Source organism: Tenrec ecaudatus, chromosome 15, assembly GCF_050624435.1.
Source record: "Tenrec ecaudatus isolate mTenEca1 chromosome 15, mTenEca1.hap1, whole genome shotgun sequence".
NCBI lineage: Eukaryota > Metazoa > Chordata > Mammalia > Afrosoricida > Tenrecidae > Tenrec > Tenrec ecaudatus.
In genome coordinates this window covers 94,889,955-94,912,160 of record NC_134544.1, presented here as the reverse complement: position 1 = coordinate 94,912,160, position 22,206 = coordinate 94,889,955, and the positions used below count along the sequence as shown (strand labels likewise).

Here is a 22,206-nt window from a genome sequence, read left to right as displayed (position 1 = left end):
GTGAAATATTTTAGTCCTTTCTCCTGAAGAACAAATCACCTATCCTCTCCCCACCCCCGCAAACCTTCCCTCTATTTTATTCAATAAAACATACTATTGACGGCATTCACTGCGTCAATCCATCTTTTCCAGGGTCTTTGTTTATGGCCCTCTCCTTAACCAAGCGTAAGATCCCTCTCCAAGGACAGGTCTGCTCTGAAGCATGACCAAAGGAAGAGCGTGACCGCAGTCCCCCACTACCACAAATTATGCAGTCGCGTTTCCCACATTTGGGAAATCGCAGGGGTCAGCACATCCGGAGTGCAATGGATAAGCCTCGCCCTGGGAAAATCACCTTCGTGATCATGATCTCTCCCCTGCCAGCCAAGACCCATCTGAGATCTGCAATGGTGTCCCTTGCTCCACAACCTCTTCTAAATCCAGCCTGAATCTCTGAGAGTTTCCTGTTAATGTATTTGCATATGATGTCAGTGATTTTTAAAATAATTTTCACCTTCTGTTGGATAACCTTTCTTTGGAATGAGTGCAAACATGACTCTTTTCCAGTCAGTTGGATGAGTCACTGTCTTCCAAACTTCTTGGCATAGATGCGTGCTTCAGCAGCTTGTGGAAACACTCCATATGGTATTGCACTGATGTACTGCTGCGACACTCACTGGGGCACCACTTTCCTGTCGGTTTGTCATCCTGTGGCGCCTTGTGTGTTGTTGTGATGCTGGAAGCTATGCCACTGGTATTTCAAGTACCAGCAAAGTAACCAAGGGAACAGGTTTCAAAAGAGCTTCCAGACTGCAAACAAGGAGTAAGTTTTCCCTTTCATATAAATTAGCCAAGGGAAACATATGGATAGCTATGAAACCGTGTGCGATACTGAAATCTGCATGCATAGAACAAGAGCATTGTCAAAGATAGTGCCGAGAGATGAGCCCCTCAGGCTGGAAGACACTCAAAACACGACTGAGGAAGAAGTGCCTTCTCAAAGCACTGTGGACCATAATGCTGTCGATCGATAAAGCCTGAGGGAGGAAAGCCTTCAGAATCCTCATTTGCTGATGGGGCAGGATTCAAAATGAGAAGAAACCACTGAAAATATCATTTAGTCATTGAAACTTGGAGTGTACAGAGTATCGACCTAAGACAATTAGAAGTCATCAAAAACGAAATGGTGTACATAAAGGCAGATACCTAGGCATTAATGAACTACAATAGTCTGTATTGGCCATTTTGAATCAGAAAATCATACAGTTTAATTGTGCCAGGAATTACAAAGTCAAGAGGAATGGCATTGCATTAATTATTAAAAATGGTATTTCAAATTTTATCTTGAAGAACAATGCTGTCTGTGATAGGATAATGTCTATCCAGATATAAGAAACTCCAATCAATACAACTTCCATTAAAATTTATGCATCAATTACTAAATTTACTGATGCAGAAATTGAAGAATTCTGCCAATGTGTGCAGTCTGAAATCACACATGCAATCAAGATACTTTGATAATTGTTGACAATTGGAAAGAAAAAGGAAGGAAGAGTAATTGAAAAATATGATCTTGGTGATAGAAATGTAGCTGGAAATCACACGACAGAACTTTGCAAGATCAACAACTTCTTCATTGCAAATACCTTTTGCCAACAACACAAAAGGCGACTATAACATGACCTTCTCCAGATGGAATGCACAGACTGACTCCATCTGTGAGAAGAGACAATGGACATGCTCACTATCAGCAGCTAAAACCAGGCCCATGTTGACTGTGGGACAGGCCTTATAAGTAAATTCAGGTTGAAATGGAATCAAATGAAAACAAGTCCAGGAGAGCCAAAGTACAACCTTTGAGTCTATCCCACTTGAACCTCAAAAACATCTGAAGACCAGACTTGATGCATTGAACACTAATTACAGGAAATCTGATGACTGGGATAATATCTAGAATATCATGTATTGAGAGGCAAGCAATACAGTAAGGGGTTATTATAAAAGACAATAAAGAAAAAGAAAAAACATACTATTGACATATTATGTTCTAGCCTCCTAACTACAGTACATGATCATCTGTGGATTTATTTTTATGGTTTTATTCATTCGAAACAATTTAATAGTGTTATAGGCATGTAATCCACATATCACACAGTTCAGTAGTTCAATCATAATAAGAGTTGTACACTCATTGCCCAATCAAATTATTTTTGAACGTTCACTCCTGCCTCCATGGTTAAAACACTTTTAAAATGAGTTGTGTAATCATCATCAGTTCTAAAGAATGCTCCCTCCCCATCCCACATGCATCATTTGCTCCCTCAAACCTACTCTCCCTAACTCCCGCCCTAACCTCTCCATCCCCTATAAACCCTTGCAGTAGTTCTTATGTTTGTGCTCCTATTCCTTCTGTGCTTAGCAACCTGGAAAACAAACAGAAGCAGTATAAAGAGAAAAAGTTCAATTGCAAGGATAATATAATATTACAGAGATAAAAATACAAATAGTTGGAAAGAAAGAAAAGACCGGCGTGAATTGGTATGATTTCTGTAAGAGCTCCAATAAAATGCTTTCAGGGGGAAATTGTCACGCATCTGAGTGTGAGTTTGAGCCCCTGTCCCAACAACCAATTTTTCAAAAAGACATAAGAAAGTGTCCATTTGGGATGGTATCTGTATTTGAAATGAATTCACCTCTTTGTGATGTTTGGCTTAGGATCTGTAAGTAATAGTGACTTTATTAGATAGAAACCAGGCTACTGCCAACAACATGTTGGGTCAAATTGGGGCCAACCTGTTGCTCAAAGTTTACATTTGGAAATCCACAAGGGTTGCAGCGACCAGGAGCACAGGAAGGAGGATGGTGGGGGATGGAAGAAAGACAGGAGATCTAATACAAGAAGCTGAGGCAGGTGGAGCCTTTTCCCTGATGAGGAAGGAGGCTTCCCAGCAACTGCAGCGCATTAATTTATACGGGCAAGGCATAAGGAATTTCATGGCTAGTCGAGGGGAGTCGGAAGCTGGGAAGAAGGAGCATAGCTGATTTGCAGGTCATCCTGCTTCAGCGATGTTACAGGGAACAAGGGGGGAACTGTCAACTGTCCCTTAGGTGAAGGACACGACACTTGTTGCATCCGCTCCTTGAGCTGTCAGCACCCTTCCATGGGGCCCTGCCTCAGCTGAAGGAAGTGATGATCCTGCCCCACTAGTCCAAGAAGTAGACAGTTTTCCCCCCAAGAGTTTGCCTCCAGCTTCTCGCAGCCTTCACCAGTTGCATCTCACACTGGACACCTGCAAACATAGGGACATTCCAGTCAGCAAAACCCTCACACACATCCACTGTGTCTCTCCACCATGCACATTCACGCTTGCTTTTTCTCTGTAAAATCACTTTTTAACATAGTAACAAGGAAAACCCGGATCAGCACTCAAAGGTGACTTGTGTTCAGTCCTGATAATTGAATTTGGACACCTGGGAATTCCAGAGTTGAGGCACTTCTCCCAGGGCTGGGTTGTTTCATCAGCAGAAGGAAGGGTTGACACCAGTAAGTGAAGTGCATGACTGCTGAGAAGGTCATCACAAGAGCAGATAAGAATGTCCTAAGTATCATAGGGAGTCTCAGGCGTGTTGTTTATGATGAGTGGGGCTGCTAATTACAAAGTCAGCAGTTTGAACCACCAGTGGTTCATTGGGAGGAAGATGAGGCTTTCCACTCCCACTGAGATTTGCAACTTAACACTCCTACAGGGGAAGTGCTACTCTGGCCCCTTGTGTCTTTGAGAGGAAATGACTCAATGGCACTGATGCTTTTTGGATGTGCTTTTGGAAGGACACTGCATTCTGGGTAAAGTAAGGTATGTATAATTTTACTATACTATATGGAGAGAACACATCACTTTATTGCATTTTTGAATAAATACACAAATGTGGGTAGAGGCACCATTACCATCTTAACTTTATAGGTGTAAAACTACAAATGGAATTCTTAAAATTTCAGCTGTGTATCCCCCAGAGACTCACCTCATGCTCTTTGACCATGTTCTTTGAGCTCTTAGGGGGAAAAAACAAAGAATTTGAGTTAGGCTACTTCAATGCTATAGGGTGAAATTTGTAAGATTTTCCTATGAAACTATCAGAGGACAACTCTTCATACCTAAAGAATAGGTGAGCACAATGTCCCAATGGGGAACAGTTCCTCAGTTCTTCTATCCACACATGTGCCCATCATTGCAGGTTTCCATTGTGTTCAGAGTTCATAATGTGTTCCATGTTCTATTTCCTTAGTTTAAAAAAAGTCTTTGAAGATTAACAATTTGATAACAAAATTTACTCATCATAAGCTTCTGAGTTAACTTTTATGTCTTTAATTTAACTGACCCCACAGATAGATTATACAGCCCCCGTTAGCCATAATTATTAGTATTTTTACCCACACTTGTGCCTCTGGTCTTGGGTCACAAGCCAGTTTTGTGATAAGACAGACTTTAACCTACTTTGTCGTTTATGCTTCTTGCTTCTGCTGTCATATGGTTATTTCTCATTAAATAAAAATTTTAAATCACACTCTTATACTTACTTAAAAATGACTTTATTTTTCATGCTTAGATCTTTGGATATTTTTAGTTGTATGCCTGTGTGTGGCGGGTGGGGGACATGATCTGATACACGGATTCATTCTTCTGCACGTGGAAATCTAATTCTTTTTTTAGGGGGGGGGTTTAAATTTTTATTCCAAAAGCTTGGATAGCTTCAATATCCAGGTCGTGGCAAAATCAGGACATGTGTAAAATACCTTACAATACATTAGATTCCCAAAAAGGTACCAAAAAGTACAGTAAAATTAACACTTCCGTTAACAGGAAATGTATGACACAAATAATATAAAATTAAAAGGTGAAAAAAGGTGACACTGGTTTCCTAAGATGCAAGTTTACTCTTTACCCACCAGGGCCTGCAGGCCCCGGATACAGAGCAGCAGCAGGGCGCACACCCACCCCTCGGGTTTGGGGGAACCTGGTGTTAAATTAGGCCCACGATGCTGCTCGGCCTCTGATACACCACACGCTGCTAACACAACTAGCTCTGGAAATAGTAAACAGGAGAGTGATTTCCAGGGGGAAATTTTTAAATAAGATGCACATGGGACAGGCCATAGAAAGTTTGCCAAGTTAAATTTGGTACATAATTGTGTTCACTGATATCCAAACGGAGCGGCGCGGTCACCTGTCGTGCCTGCCACGGCCTCAGTATGGCTTGTAGTTATTCTGGTGGCCACCGCGTCGCTGGCTCTTCCCGTAATTTGTACTACCCTGACTGTAGTCGTAGCCGTAGCCGTAATAGCCATAGGGCGAGTAGTCGTAGCCGCCATAGCCGGGCCCGTAGCCCTGCTGGTAGCCGTAGCCCTGGTTCCAGTAGTTGCCGTAGCCCTGATTCCAACTCTGACTCTGACCTCCACTTCCACCACCACCACCACTGCCTCGGTTCCCTCGGTTGCGGTTTCCACGGCCCCCAGAGCCGTACTGCTGCTGCTGGTAGACCTCTTTGGGCTGGGCCACCTGGATTTCACACTTGCTTCCACTGACAGTGTGAAACTTTTTCTCCAGAACCTTCTTCACAGGTTCCTCTTCTTTATAGGTGATAAAAACAAAGCCTCGTCTTTTGTTAGACTTTGGATCCATGGGAAGCTCAATGGCCTCAATCTCTCCAAATTCGCCAAAGTACTCCCTAATCTTCTCCTCAGTGGCCTCAGGATTCAGACCCCCAACGAAGATTTTCTTCACCGGATCCTTTTTCATGGCCATGGCCTTTTTAGGGTCAATAACCCGACCATCCAGCCGGTGCTCCTTCTGGTCTAGTACCTTCTCCACGCTGGTCGCATCTTTGAAGAGGATGAACCCAAATCCTCTTGACCGTCCAGTGTTAGGATCCATTTTTATTGAACAGTCAACGACCTCTCCAAATTTGGTAAAATAGTCTTTCAGATCCTTTTTGCTGGTATCCCAGCTCAAGCCACCAACAAACATTTTTCCCGCGTCCTCCTCGTTCTTGCTGGCGTTGATCTGGTCTCCCTCGGCGCCATTCTGATTGCCGGCCGGGGTGGCGGCGGTCGCCGTGGTGGCTACAGTCGCGGTCGCCGTCGTGGTCGCGGTCGCGGTGCTGGACCCGGCCGGCGACTCGCCCTCTGGGGCGGCCTCGTGCCCGTTTTCCGTGGCGCCGGTCGTCTCCATTGGCTGCTCGTCACCCGTTTCTGACATAGCTAGGCCAGTGCGCGGCGGCTCAGCTTCCCTCCCGCCCGCGTAGTTCCGCCGCCTCGGAAATCTAATTCTTACAGAATCATTTATTTAATGGTTACTTCACTTAAGAGGATTTAATACTCTTTTTTTAATTAATTTTAACAATTTATTAGGGGCTCATACAATTCTTATCACAGTTCATACATATACATACATGAATTGTACAAAGCACATCTGTACAGTCTTTGCCCTAATCATTTTTTTCTCCTCTTTTCTTTTTTTACATTTTATTAGGGATTAATACTCTTATATAAAATAAGTTTACCTCAGTTGTATAAGCATATAATTTTTACTTTAAAATTTACTCCATTGGTCTATGTGGAGTCCCTCTGTGAAGGATTACACTCTATTCTGCTCACCATATAACAGGTGATTCACACTCACCCAGAGATACCTGAGAGTAAGGTCTAGTGAATCATTTCCCAAAGATGCCTGGAAAGTAAGAGGAGGAGGGACTGCATTTGTCTAAATGGTGAGATTCTGTTTTGCAGGAAACTGTGGATGATAGTGGAGTCCCCAATTGTATTCATTTGTATATCACATTTATTATGTATGTATTGCACATTGTTTTCCTGATTAATAGCCATACAGGTAAACTGAATAAGGAGTGGTATGTGTACTGAATGTTAAACATTAAACAATTTAACACTTTGTGAATGTAAAAAACTATAATATATTCTTAATTTAGGTAATTACTTGACTAAACAGCATTAATCTAAACATTCTGCACCACACTTCATCAGAGATGTTGTTGGGTGCTTTGGTGTCAGCTTTGATCATCATGGTTCTATGTACATCAGAAAAAAAACATAAACTGCCACATCTTGGACTGTCCCCACTTATTCCTAGAGAACAATTTTGTAGCCACTCTCTGTATATCTAATTAAGCATTTTCCCCTATTTTGCTGACACTCTGTCAAGCAGGATGTCCTTCTCTAGGAACTGGATTCTCTGATCGCAGGTTCAAAATATGTAAGAAGTCCCACTATTCTCAATTCTAAAGAGCATTCTGAGATGTTAGTCTGCAATTTCTTCCTCTTGTGGCAAATTTGCTATTTTTAAAATTAAAGTTTCCTTCCATTGAATGTTTGCTTCATTATGCTCCAAAGAGTAATCTCAAAAATGACACCTCCAACCAGACGGGTCATTCCAGTTCCCCTGTTTCCTATGTTAGAGATCTCTCTCTGCCTGGAACACTTGTGTCTGCATAAACCGAGACAATGAGTAGCAAGCATCACTAATGACATGTCACAAGTTCAGCCCCAGGTGTCCCCACAGTAATTATCTCAGACATAGAAAATCAGCCAGTCACTACTCACATTGCAGAGGGAGCAAAGCAGTCAGACACCTGACCCTTCAACAAGTTTTGACGAACAGATAAATGATAATAACCATGATAATCTGTATGCCAAGAAGGAAAATTGATCATATGGGATGCCAATGAAGGGTCGGGGTCACTTTTAATATTTGGACTACAAACAGAGAATGCTAGTTTCTCCTATTAAGCCTGCAGTGAGGAGAAATTTAGAGAAAAACTATCCGGGGGATGCTGAGAGCTAAGAGAGGAAGTGCTCATTCTAACACGTCTGTGCTCAGTGGGTCCTGTGTGCCCCCTGCTGCCCATGTCTCCCCTGCAGGGGAGGTTTGTGTCTGAGCTCACACTGACATCCCCTCACTGTGCTCCTTGCACAGTAACCCATGGCCGTGTCCTGAGTGTTTATGGAGTTCAACTGCAGGAAGAACTGATTCCTAGTGTGTCTCTGGCTTTGGAAGGATGGGTTATAACTTGTACTACACCATAGCATATCACTCACATCCACTGCAGTCCCTTTTTTGAGGTCTGGCAGATCCAGTTCCAGCAGGAAATTCTGGTGATGGAGAAAACTGAGACAGTGCAGGTGAGGGACTGCTTCTGGGAGGGCTTCACCAGTCCTGTTCTCGACTGCTGAGGCTGCACTCCTGTAAATAAAGATAATTGGTCTCTGTCAATCACTTGCAGTTACAACCATCCCTGTAGACCCAGGTCAGATATCTGAATCTCCCACCTTAGGGAACTGTCACTTGGCACAGGAGAACACAGAGCAATAGCATCTTTAGACCACAGCTCTGCTTTGCCAAGAGACCTAGAGTTCTGCTGAGAACTGACAACCTTCAGTGCCCAAAAGTGAAATTTTAACTTAGTGCCTGAAAAATGATTTGCATGTGAGTTTTAAAAGTTTGGCGTTGAAAAAGTAAGACCAAAAAAATCTATCCATTTGAACTGTGGTCCTGAAGAAGACAGTTGAAAGTACCTGGGATTGCTCAAAGGACAAACTAACTTGGAGTGAAGTGAAGGGGTATGGAAAGAAGAAGGCCTTCAAGGAACTGGACTGACAGTGTCTACAACAATGGGCTGAAGCATGGGAACAATTGTAAAGAAAGCGCAGGACCGTGCTGTGTTTTGTTCTGTTGTGTACAGTTCCCTATGGGGTTGTAACCAACTGGATGGCAGGTAACGACAACAAATGGGTGATGGTTGTGGTTGAGTCATTTGGATGACAGAAAGCATACTGGCTGGGAAGTACGTTGACCATAATGCAGAGCCATGTGTAAGCAGAATGGTCACAAATGTGATACCGTGTCTGTAAACTTAATTGTTTAAGATGTGATCCCGTGATTGCAGGAAGGTAGTGAGTCAAGTGGCAGTACAGTGGAGAGGTCTGACTAGAAGATCTTCCAGGTCAGTTAGTAGCAGAGAATCTGATGGCAGGGATTCTGGCACCTGAGCTACCCAATGTAGATATCAGGAAAGGGCTGAGAAACCTGCTATCCACTGCCTGTGAGCTAGGTCACATAGCAGTAGAGAGGTTGCTAGTGCAGAGACCGAATGCAGAACTTCTGTACTGACCTGGAGTTAGACCAGTGAGCAGCAGAGACCCCACTGGTAGAGAACTGTCCAATGCTCTGATCAAGAATTGTATCAACAGGGAATATTTTTGTTCCAAGGTTTATCTGCTTTGAAAGCTCCCCTGGTTAGCCAACTACATACAATTTGTATCTTGTTACTTTCAAATGATTATTTTTCTTTAAAAAATACCTTTTTGGGGGGCTCTTACATCTCTTATCACAATCCATATGTTCCTCACATGTGTCAAGCACATTTACACATATGCCACCATCATCATTTTCAAAGTATTCTTTTCCCACTCGAGCCCCTGATTTCAAATTAATTTTCATCCCAATGTATAACCTGTTTCCAACCTCCAATTAACTACATACCTGTGAGTGTGGTGTGAGTCTGTGCAGCTAGTGGATGGATTTGTCAAACCCAGCTGAGCAGGGAGTGAAGCACAGAGAACTGATGGGTTTAGAAATGGTGAAGGAGTTGGAGAACGGTAGTGGTATATCTGACCTCCAGCTTATAGTACTCACCTTTATGCTGATTGCAAATCTATTCCACTGTGAATTACTCAAATAATTAAACTACACCATAAACGAGTATCTCCCCACAGGTTATTAAACATTCCTTAAATTTTTATGAGTTTTTAATTCATAAATAAATTAGCAATAACTTGATGGCACTACTTTGTGACGATTCAAAAAACAAACCTTAAAATTTACAATCCAGTTTTTTATTTATATTGATCACATTTCATGTGTTAGCTAGACATGTGTTACCACCCTACCAAATTGAACATCAGAGATAATGACCAAGACTTCCTGTTTTATAGCTATGACTGTATAATGAGAAATGTAAAGTATAGTGTGTATATATATGTACATATATATATTGAAAAAATATATGAAAGTCAGTGAAAACATCATTTAAATGATCCCAAACAATAAAATTCCAAAACTAGTTGATATTTCACAGCAGAAAAAATATATATGTATTTGAAAGTGAGTGACTAACCTCATGAACCAGAGTGGAGTGATGGATTGCTTTTATATGGCCTTTCTGTCCACTGCTTTGTCCTTCCCAACCAAAGAATGGGTAAGGCCCTGCAAATAAGGTGTATGAAATTAGAACAAGTGGGACACACACACTCACTTACTCACTCACTCACTCACTCACTCACTCACTCACTCACTCACTCACTCACTCACTCTTTCCTCTTGTACAGCAAGTATCTAAGCATGGCGCCCTCCACCAAGTCTGTGAAGGGCGGGGCCGGAAGTGCGTGTCGCCAGCATCTGGCGTGTATTTCGGCCTTTGGCGGCCGCCATCGTCACGCACAGCATCCCCGTCGCGCCGGGAGTTGCAGCGGGAGTTTGAGGAGGATCCTGCGCACCGGCGGCGCGGTGGAGCCTTTGGGAAGTAGTGTAAGTTGTCGGAACGACGGTAAGTGAGGAGAACAAGTGCGTGTCTGCCTCTGAAACAGGGCGAGCGACGCGCGGACGTGCGGCGTCAGGACCCGGGCTCCTGAGGGCGAGGCGGGGCAGAGGAGCTGGCGGGGGGGGGGGGGGGGGGGCAGCAGGCGGGAGCCATGGTTTCTGGGGTCCGACGGGGAGAGCGCCCACACACAATCACCCGGGGTGCCCTGCCCGTCAGGGCCAGAGGGCTTTGCGCCTCTCCCTGAATGACAGAATTCACTGGATGGACAACCGTTTATAATTGTATTAGAGCTTCTTAAGTTCTGAGCCCTCCAATTTGCAAAAAGTGGTGGCCTAAGTGGTTACAGATTGGGCTGCTAACTGCAAGGTCAGCAGTTCGGAATTACAAGTCACACCTGGACAGAAAAGCAGGGTTTCTACCCTTGTAAAGAGTTACACTTTCGGGAACCCACCTGGGGCAGTTCCAACTTCTCCTAAAGGGGCGCTGTAATCGGAATCCACTCGATGGCAGTGAGTGGGGTTTTAGGTTTGGGTTACAGTGATACCTCAGTGTCCATTTGCTGCGTCCCCACTTTGATTAAGCCGCCATTAAATTCTCTCTGATCATTAACCAATGATACAGAGCATCTCCCCCTCCGGGAGAATGCATGAGAAAGTAGATTGCCTGCACTCTTTTGCAGCCAGCCCTCTCCATGGGCCTGCCTAGGTGTATGCTTGATGGAGGTCACCTTACTGAGGACGGAACAAGGGACATTGTCATGAGTCTTGCCTTGATTGCTTGTGTATGAAGGTCCTGGACCAGTCTTGTAAGCTCTTCTATTGAATAAGGTGCACGTCCTAATTATGGTCCCTTTCCTGCTGCTGAAGTCCCACCTGTACCTGTGATGTATTGATCTGCCACCAGTCATGATCTGGGACATGCCTTTTCTTCTCTGCCCTGTTACCCAGGGCCCAGGCTGTGAATACTCAGTTGTTATTTTGACCTCGTGCTAATGGTCTCACTTATCCATACGGTGTGTGTTTGTCTTTTGTTTTCTCTTAAAGTTGAATAAATGTTCTCCTTAAGTTATATTTGGCATAGGGGTAACTTTTGTACCCTAACACACAATTTGGATCCTAAATGACTCAAGATACAGTTCTACTTTGGGACAGCATCTTGACAGCAATACCTGCAGCTAAAGTCAGACCCTGCAGCCCTTTGGCTTCTGTCCTGAATGGGCAAGTGTTTCAAAGGTCTTTTAGTTCTGCAGATAAGTGCCCACTCTGTCCCTTAGCCTCATGGAACTCTGTGTAGGTTGGCAGATCTGGTTCCCCAGATAAATACTCAGATGTATACCACTTCATGTATTAACCTCCTGCCCAGAGGCACTCAGCTCTCTTGTTCTGTGGCCTGGGAATTGCACTGCTCTGTCTCAGTCTCTTGGTTCTGCTGCCACCATGTCTGTGTTGCTGCTTCTCCCCATCACTTCTTCTCTTGTGGCACAGCTCTCTGTCTTCTACATTGAAGAGTTTCAATGCAAGAATCTGGGATCCAAAGGCCCCTACTCCTGGCTCTCTCTCTCTCTTTTTTTTTTGGATGGTAGTGAGATCCCAATTTGTGTCTCAGAAATGTCTCAGTTAAACCTACCAGGATGTCCAGTGTGACTCAGCTCCAGGTTAGGTTGTCAGGCAGCTTATTTGCATAACTCCAAGTCTCAAGGGTACCAATCTATTGTTTGGCAATTTTCACAATTCTCTTAAACCAAAAAACCAAACTCACTGCCATCAAGTTAACACTGACTCATAGCAAACCTATATGACAGGGTACAACTGCCCCATGTGGGTTTCCAAGAGTGTCACTCTTTAGTGGACTAGAAAGCCATGTCACTCGAGAAAGGGGAAAGCCCCATCTTTCTTTCTAGGAGAAATTGGTGGTTTCCAACTGCTGACCTTGCTGTTAGAAGCCCAACAGTAACCACTATGCCACCAGATCTCCTTTTCCTCATTCACATTGTCGAACGACACACCCACCTAAACATTTGGAAGGAGTTATGCGGCCATCGCTAGAAAGGCGTACAGGCAAACTAAGTGCATTGGGTTATTGTAAATAATGCTACATTAAAAATGTTATTTGTCTTGGAGTTCAAAAGTGCACTCACTATGGGGGATGTATACTTCTTACTTCATATATACATATTTAAATTTCAAACTAATAGGTGATATATGTGTTTAATATGGAGCTGTGGTTTTGACAAGTGGTAAGTGTTGGACTGCTAACCCATTAGCTGCCTGTCGTGGCTCTGTAGTCTTGGAAACACTGTAGAACCATTCTCCTTTGTCCTATCGGGTGCTTATATGTGTAACTCTACTTGATGGTGATTTTTAAAGTGTTTCTAAAGTGATTGTACAATTTACAGTTCCTCCAGCAAAATAATCTTCAGTTTATAATAGTTCGTTATATAGCTCATTTCAAATTTTCCAGATGCTTTAATTAACATAATCATCATAAAGGTTCATTGATTTGTCATTCTCCTTGAGAGTCACACAGTAAGGAATTAATACTCTGTGTGCTTTGAGGTAGTGGTCCAGATTTATTGTTTCTTCTTTTTGACATGTATATTTGATTATCCAATCCCTATTTATTGTAAAGTCATCTTTTACTCAGATCTGAAAATTGAGTTTTCACTTTTATTGCTCATGGTATTAACATGCTTTCTGTCACTCAATAAGGAGACCATTAACAGTATTGGGGACTGTGTTAAGAAGATGGACAAGAACCCTTACAGCATCTGGAACTAAATTTCTCGCATTGTAGCAGCTTGCAGATTTTCACCAACCAGCAGCTTAGAGGAAGAAGGAAGAAGTGCCTGGTTTGGGTATTATTATTTCTGGGATGTCCTCATGAGAGACTGAAATTTGTGAGCATCATTGGAGCTGATAGAGTTAAGACAAGCATAGAGCATCCCAGTTGCTGGCCGTGTTATAAGGACCAAAGAAAATGACCAAGGCTCAGGTAATTCTGCTGCATTTTCTTCTTTTTTTGTATTTCCTACTGGAAGTGCAGAAGCCTGTATAATACTGATTTGGTTCCTTGGAAAGTGGAAATTTGAAATAGCAGAAGTTAGAGATAAACTTTGACTCTGACTTCAACATTGAGATGGAGAAGATTAAGAATATGTTGATCACAGGAATAACACTAAACTACTGACATTGAACATAATACATCACTAAGGATTCTTTGGATGATACTAGCTTTCAACTAATAATTCATTATTCTATGGCCAACCCATGAGAATCATTCAAATTTAACACTATGCTCAGTTTTTAAGGAGAAATAAGATCACTTATTTAGGAGAGTCCATTATTCCATGGGTTTTTTGTCTGAGTAAGTTTCCGTAATGTTTCTTTCTGAAGGTGGTGTTGAATAATCTCCCAAACTGCAGCATTCTCATTAATGCATCTGAAATGGGCCTTGTAGCAATACTAATTTAAAAATGGTTGATGGCTTCTCACTTCCTCTAATTATAGATGTAGGAGAGAGAACCAACCATCAGCATTAGCCCTGATTCATATGAGGCAGAACTTAAACATAAATCTACCCTCCAATGGTTTTCCAGTTCTGACAGCAGTTATTTTTACAGTTCTCTCCTTCTCAGATCATTCATTTTTTTTCAGTGGCCACATAGAAATTATAGTCCAGAATCACAGGTACAAGTTTTATTAAGTAACAAAATATAACTTGCTAACAGAATCAATAGGCTACACATTGGGATTCATATTAAGGAAACATGTAGGCAGATTTGCTCTTCTTCAGAGCAGGCTTGTTCTCTCTGTCCCTCTCAGACATTGTGCCTTCTGAATATAAGCTCATTTCTTGGTTCCATCTTTTTCAATTCATCTATATCAGCTCCTTAGTGATACTGTCCTCTTGATCTTGCCGGCCTGTTCTACAATCTTGGCTGGAAAGCTCTGTGTGGACCTGTCACTGTGTCCCCTTTGCCCTGGTCGTCATCTTCATTGGACAGCTCTTGATGCAAGAATCTTACAGTTCATTTTGCAGGACCAGCAGTAGACCTTCACTATGAGGTAGAGCTTCAGGATGTCCATGATCTGCCCTGCTGTATCTCACAAAAGTAAACAGCCATCAAGTCAATAACTCTTCAAGATGTGGAAGCTGGTGAGTCCCAAGTCCATAGGTCAGGTATCACTCTGGAGCAGTGGTTCTCAACCTTTCTAATGCCGCACCTTTTAATACAGTTCCTAACGTTGTGACCCCCAATCATAAAATTATTTTCGTTCCTAATTTGTAGTAATTTTGCTACTGTTAGGAATCACAATGTAAGCAGGATGTGTTTTCATTGTTACAAATTGACCATAATTAAAACATAGTGAGTAATCAGAAAACAATATGTAATTATATATTGTGAAATATTTCTTTCTAATGACAAAAAAATGAAATTTTGTTTTGAAGCATGTATAGCATGGGTAATAGTCTTCACGCCCGGTACTTGAATGTGGGCGTATCTGCATGTGGGTGGACTTCCTGGATACAGATAGAGGAGCGGTATCTTGGTTCCTAAGACCATTGGAAATATGTCTTTTCTGATGATCTTAGGCAAGCCCTGTGAAAGTGTCATTCGACCCCCAAAGGGGTTGAGACCCATAGATTGAGAACCGCTGGTCTGAAGGGTTCTCCTCATTGATGTGTTTGCAAAGGCTGATGAACCAGATCACCAGGACAGTAGTCCACAAGGTGAAGTTGTTGAATCTGGTCACATAATAGGTTGCAGGGGCTGAGGAACCCAATTGGGAAGGTCAGACAGCACGCTGTTGGCTCATGGAGTGGAGCAAGCTCTCAAGTAAGTTCACACAGGTGGCTCAGAGTTGTCATTCAAAGAAATGGCTCATGAATTTCTGGAAGCTGCAAATCCCTAATCCGTGGGTTCATTCTGGACTGTGTGGCTGCAGGGGCTAACAAAACCAAATCAACAGTTCAGATGACAGGCTAATTTCTCACTGTCTCTTCTCAAACCATGCCTGCAGGCAGTTCTCTCTCTCCCTCTTGATATGATGGTTTCTTGGGTCAACCTAGCACCTTCCCTGCCTAGGCAAGGTTAGGAGGGCTCCAGAGGTCCACCCAACAGAACTACGAGGGCCCCTTGGAGAGCATGTGGTGAAAGATGGCAGGTTCAAGAGGACCTAGCCATTAACGTAAAGGTAATTCTGTCCAAAGGTGGCTGAGGAGAATTTGTCCTAAGGTTGTCAAGAGGACCTTGTCCTAAGGTGGCCATTAAGAGCTTAGAAAGTTGTTCTGCACTCAGGAAGGGAGATAATGTCTGTGAACATTCTGATCTTGGTTCTGAGTTATAGCTTCTTGTTCCTGATCCCGAGTTGTACCTTGTTCATTAATAGACCAGTTTGATCTATTGAGTGTTGTGTGACCACAGCAACAGATTATCAAACCCAGAAGTTAGACAGAGTGGTGTGGAAGGACTGACTTGTTTTAGAGTTGACAAGAAATGTTGGAGAGTTGAGGTATGTTTGACCTCCCCCATCTGCACTGTTCCTAATACTTATTGTCACTGTAGGTACCGAGCCTCTTATAATGGTGATGCCGGTAGAAACCCTAATTCCATTTTATAACAAATAGGTGTTTATCTACTTTGTGTGAGTGTAAAGCTGAGCTATTTCTAGAACATTCAGAAGATGTCACTGGACCTCAAAATTCTAATTTTATGAGTGGGTGCATTATTTTCGGGCACTAGGGTCCCCAACACTCCAAAAGTGATCCTCAGGAGTGACATTGCAATTGTGGCAAATATTAAAAGACAGAGAGCAGACAGCCGGACACAGGGGCTCTCTTCCCATGTCAGGACTGAGAGAGTGAATATATTTTCCAATGGGGATATATAATGGAGCTTACACATCTTTCCATAAGTCGTTCATATCATGCAGGTAGCATGTACATAGTTAATGGGTCATATCATAAGCGGGTAAAATTATAAACAAGCAAGATGCTGAGTTACCATCTTGACCTAGTGTTAGTTGACTTCAAACCGGCCCTGTGCCCTCCCCAGGCATTTGCTACATTTATGTTGGGCTGGCTCTAGAACCTGATTGCTCTGACCTCCAGATAACTTTCAGGCACAGTGAAGTAGCCAGGCACAGAAATGATTCATCTACTATGGGAGCTCCTTTAAGTCTGCTCCTTAATGGAGAGCTAGCTATTGTGGGGGTCACATTATTTGACCTGGAGAATGCATATTTGAAAACATTTATTTCTCAGAACACTGGAGCTCTTTCTGAAAATAGGGCTAGTTTTCTGGGCCGATGGTCGCGAATGAAGAAATAAGGTCAGATATTTTCTACCCTGTCCTCGGTTAATGGCACATTATGGAATGAACTACCACTGTAGTTTTTATTACTGTTTTGTTTTCTTTACTGTAAGAGTTTTTTTAAATTTTCAAATGGAAAATACTTCATTTAGTAGACTCCTCTTACTACAGGAACCACTGACATTCAACGATGTGGCTGTAAAGTTCACCCGGGAGGAATGGCAGCTCCTGAACCCTGCTCAGAAGACCCTATATCAGGATGTGATGTTGGAGAACTATCGCAACCTGGTTTCCATTGGTGAGGAGAATTCTCAAGTCATTGACCTCGTCACTGGCTTTTCCTGTCTTATGTGTTAAAAACTTTGCGGTGTTTGTGGTATTCTCAAAGAGGTCGATTCTCATTGCATTGTCTCATCCTAGGTTAGTGGGTTAGGTCTTTTACCCTTGAGAGAACACTATTTACTTTGTTCCTTTGAACATTATTTTCCTAGAAATACAAAATTCTACAGGCTTTACAAACGTTACGTTAATGTTGGTGTCTAAGAGTCTGTAATTTCTCATAAACAGGTTATCTAGTTGTCACCCCAGAAGCTTTCTCTCAGTTGGAACAAGAGAACTGTGTTTGGTAGTAGAAGCAAGCTATAGTGGAATTTTTTCAGATGCATGGTCAAAATACCTTAAGGGGAGTTGGCTGGGGTAGTTGATTCAACAAGGAGAAGGCCTCATATCTATGATACGTGTCCGAAATTGCATAAAAGTGTGTGCTACTTTGAATGTGAGAGTTCACTTGTCTTAGATGTTGAGGGAAGTGCACCTGTAGCTCTTATGAGATTAGATTTCTATTTTCTTGTTTTACACTATTATATGTTTGCTGCCATAATTTTCTTTAACATTCTGAAATATTCCCTTCTTTTATGTTTCCACTTTACTATGAAAATCTATCTTGCAAGCCTCTCTCCAAACAGAGAACTCTTAATTTATAACTGTCCTCTGAATTCAGCACATTCATCCCCTACTGAGTAAGAGTGGATTGCCATTTGTATTGTGCAGCACCATCTTGGATCTTGAGCCCCCACCATAAGCAGGTCTCCTTTGGGCTTCCTTAGCTTCCCCCCTCGGAGTTTCTCTAAAGGTTTTGGTGTCCATTTTCTTGTTTGTTGTCCTGTTCCTTTAAAGTTTTCTTCATGCAGGTGACATAAGTTATTCTGTTTTCTTAGAGAGATGGCCAAATTGCTTTCTCTGTTGGAATTCTTTAACAGACATGTTTCTCCATATTTTACTCCTTTTGGTGAAACACATTTATGACTTCTGTTATTTTTAGGTATCTAAAATCATCTTCCTAACAAGAAAATTGTTATCAGCTTAGAACATACTTTAGCACTGTACCTTCAATATTTTTTTACCTGGAAGATTTTTATTTGAAGTTTTCTGTTCCTCCAATCATTTTCTAGGTGGAAAGGGCATTTTTAGCATCTTATATTCTTGCTTTCTTCATTACGCACATGTCTGCTGTGTATTCCTTAGTTTACAGTGTGCCTTCCTTAGACCCACTATTTCTTAACAGGTTCCAATACACGAACGATGTCCGTTGCTGCTTCTAAAGAATATTTTTGCAGTATATTCCAATAGATTTTATTGCTGTTACTCAAACAATGCATAGTATATTCAATATTGCTCTCTTTTCTTTTCTGTATTTTGAGTAGCCTTTTGATTTCCATGTGTAAGTTGGCTTTCATGTCATCCCACATCCCATCTGGTCTCTGTCATTAGTCCTCAGTCAATTTTTTATTCCTCAAGTTTATTCTTTACATAGTCTCTAAGCTTGTGCTCTAGCTACTTTGGCTAGCTTCTACTTGGATTTTAGCGATTTATGATCTGTTCCACAGTTAACCCCTAGGCGTGTTTTGACTAATGAGCTTCTCCACCATTTCTTTCTATAGATGTGGTTGATATGATTTCCATTTGTTCCATTCCAAAAGATCCATATGTGTAGTTTCCATTTCTGGTGTTTAATAAGGAATTTGCTATGAATTCATCATTAGTACCAAAATTTTATCAGTAAACTTGCGTGTCATTTCTATTACTAAGGTCACATTTTCCAACTACTGATACTTTCCCCAAATTTTACATTTATCAGTGTACATCATTGTATGATTGATCAATGTCAGGCTGAAAAATTCATGTGAAATTTTCAATACATATTTTAAAAATATATTTTTGGGGGTGCTCTTACAGATATCATTACATCCCATAGTTCAATTACATGGAGCAGTACTGTACAATTGCTACCACAGTTTGAAAACATTTTCTTCTTGAATTCCTTGATATCAGCTCTCCTTTATCCCCTCTCCCATCAATTTCTTTATTGTGGAAAACAGAACCTAGATGAAAGTGTGAGCAGCCTTATCTCTATACTTCTGACCACAGGGCTTGGAAGACCAGTACTAGTGTTGGAAGAAAACCTCCACAAGCTCCAAAGGTAGAATTGCTAATGCGCAATCTCCAGATAGAGTTTTCCCCACAACTGCCCTCCAGGAAGATGTTAGTGTACAGCTGCTTCAGGCGCCTGACTTCTTGCTACTCAGCTGAAAGATGCCTAGCTTTAAAAGCAATTAGGTTCTCTTTGTTGCTGTCACTAAAGGAATCAACTATCACTTTGTCTCTTAAATGCCCTCTGGATGGTTCCTAAAGGAGAGTTGTGTAATTGAAGAGCAGAAATAAAAAGGCTTTGCATTCTTTCTCCAATTTATATAATCTCATGGCATGCAGCTCCCCCTGCTACACCACCACCCCCCCACATGCACAGGCAGACACCTACCTACCTAACAAGGTAGGCAGGATCTTTACCTTGGGGTTCCCTAAAATAATTGGATGACCAACTTAAGACCAGTGCTGAGGGTAGGTGGAGTGGAGTAACTGTCTTCTGAGCGGGGAGAACAATAACAACATGTCTGCTTTTGTAGTTAAAGCTGCTGGCAGATAGTAATTAGCCCTGTGCTTGTATGAGGTATCATTAAGGTAGCACTATAATGAGAGGATATTGTGGCCATGATTTTTAATTAAGAGAATGTGACTGGGACTCTTCTCCAACTTAGTGAATGCTTCTATATTTGCTTTAATTGGCGCACAAAACTAAATAACACTTGTACTAACTGGTCTTGCTTGCAGGCATATGAATATTAGCCTACCACTGACAAGATTATACATCAGGGAAGACACTGAAGTGTGCTTTTGTATAATGAATATGATGCCAATCTTCTTGAATTTGTCAATCTCAGCCTTATAAACCACTTGATTACCTAATTAAAAATAGCCAGTACCAGTCTATTACAGTTGAATAATGCATACACTATCAATTTTTTACCGTTCCGTTTTGTTTTGACAACTTGCAAATTTTTCATGATAATATTGCATGTGTGCCATTTTCCAATGATTAGAGGATGTTAGCAGCTATTTTTTCTCATTTTCAGTCATGCCATGTCAAGCATTGAAGGTCCCCAAAGCTCTTCCTCCATCCACATCATTACTGTTGACTGTACTTTAAGGATTTAGTACTTCCTCAGTGTTACTTCATTGCCATTAAACCTGAGGAGTTCATGTTCCAGAAGTTGATCACCAGGTCTTCCTCCCAGTCCTTGTTTCTGGAGATTCCACTAAGACCTGTACACCATGGATGATCCTGTTTGTATTTTAAACACTGGGTGGCAGTGCTTCTGGCATCATAGCCACCTACACGCCACCAAGGACAACACTGTAAGATGAGAGCTGTGAGCTAGAATACAGGCTCCATTATCATAAAGAATGTGTTTCTGTACCCTAGTCCCTTTCATATATACCTGTAAAAAATGGTTTTCTCCCAAGTAGAACATTTGGCATGTTTTACATTTCCAACTTTGTCTAGTACTTAGTTGTCTTTCAGTAAAGATGGATGAAATGAATACATCTAACCTCTAATCACTGGAATTAGCAAGTCTTATCACTCCTGTGGTCTATTGGTCTCAATGTCTTCCTTCTGTTATGTTTGTTTTATGTTTTCATGTACTTCTTTAAGCAAATATCAAATCTGTGTCTATTCATCACTTTCATATCCAACTTGATTTCTATAAAAACTATTTTTTATCATTTGAATTGTTTACATGATTGTATTTCATTCAATGGGCAATAAACATTAAGGATAGTGTTTTATTTATATTCATAAAAGAGGATTGTCACTAAAGATCTACTTTGTATCAATGCGTATTTTAAGGGGTCCATTGTAAACCAAGATGTTGAAAAGAGTTAATGTTCTGTTCTTTTATAGAAATCCAGAAAGATGATGATCATTTGCTTGAGCACTTGCAATGTGAAAGATGCATGGACAGAATAGAACAATGCTCTATATTTAATACATATCCTCAGCATAAAAATAATTTTCCTCCAAAGAAAACTTATGAGATGTTTGGATTAGATGAAAAAATTGTAAAATCAGATTTAATCATTCTAGAATTAAATCAGAACAGAAGCAACAAAATACAGAAGTCAGTTGTGCTCAGTAAAGATGAGAAAACTTTTCTCCACATTGAACAAGAGCGATTTTATACTGAAATGAAATTCCCTGAGTGTGAACCACCCAGGCTCATGAAGTCACAATGCATTCAACATCAGGAGTCTGATGAAATTGATAAACCACACACAGGTAATAAATGTGGAACAACCTTCATCGAGGACTCTGTGCTCTATGAGCACCAGATTATTGATATACTAGGTAAGACCTATGAATGCAGTCAGTGTGGGCAAAAATTCAAGGAACTGTTCAAACTCAATGAACATTATCAAAAAAGTCATGAAAGACAAAAGCTATATAAGTGTTTGCAATGTGGGAAAACTTTCAAAAGTGGGTCATACCTCAAGGAACATCAGGAATCTCATGTGGCAGGAATGTCCTATATATGCAGTGAATGTGGGAAAGGCTTCACCAGGAAGAGTGATCTCAATGCTCATCAGCAAACTCATACTGGAGAGAAACCCCACATATGTGGTGAATGTGGAAAAGTCTCTATCAGGAAGACTGCTCTTACTGATCACCAGCGAACTCATACTGGAGAAAAACCCCACATATGTGGTGAATGTGGAAAAGCTTTTATCAGGAAGAATAAGCTTGCCGTTCATCAGCGAACTCACACTGGTGAGAAATCCCATGTATGTGGTGAATGTGGAAAAGCCTTTCTCAGGAAGGATGTTCTCACTGGTCATCAGCGAACTCATACTGGAGAGAAACTCCATGTATGTGGTGAATGTGGAAAAGGCTTTATCCAGAAGACTTCTCT

The 22,206-nt window shown here is 41.6% G+C and overlaps 1 non-coding gene and 1 pseudogene across 1 annotated transcript; both read right to left on the bottom strand.

Moving 5' to 3' along the window:
* Positions 1–208: 208 nt before the first annotated feature.
* On the bottom strand, positions 209–371 carry LOC142428196 (U1 spliceosomal RNA). Its single transcript, XR_012780167.1, has one exon. It is a non-coding gene; the product is annotated as a U1 spliceosomal RNA (small nuclear RNA).
* A 4,739-nt stretch (positions 372–5,110) lies between these two features.
* LOC142427835 (heterogeneous nuclear ribonucleoprotein A/B pseudogene) lies at positions 5,111–6,233 on the bottom strand (annotated as a pseudogene).
* Positions 6,234–22,206: the final 15,973 nt, after the last annotated feature.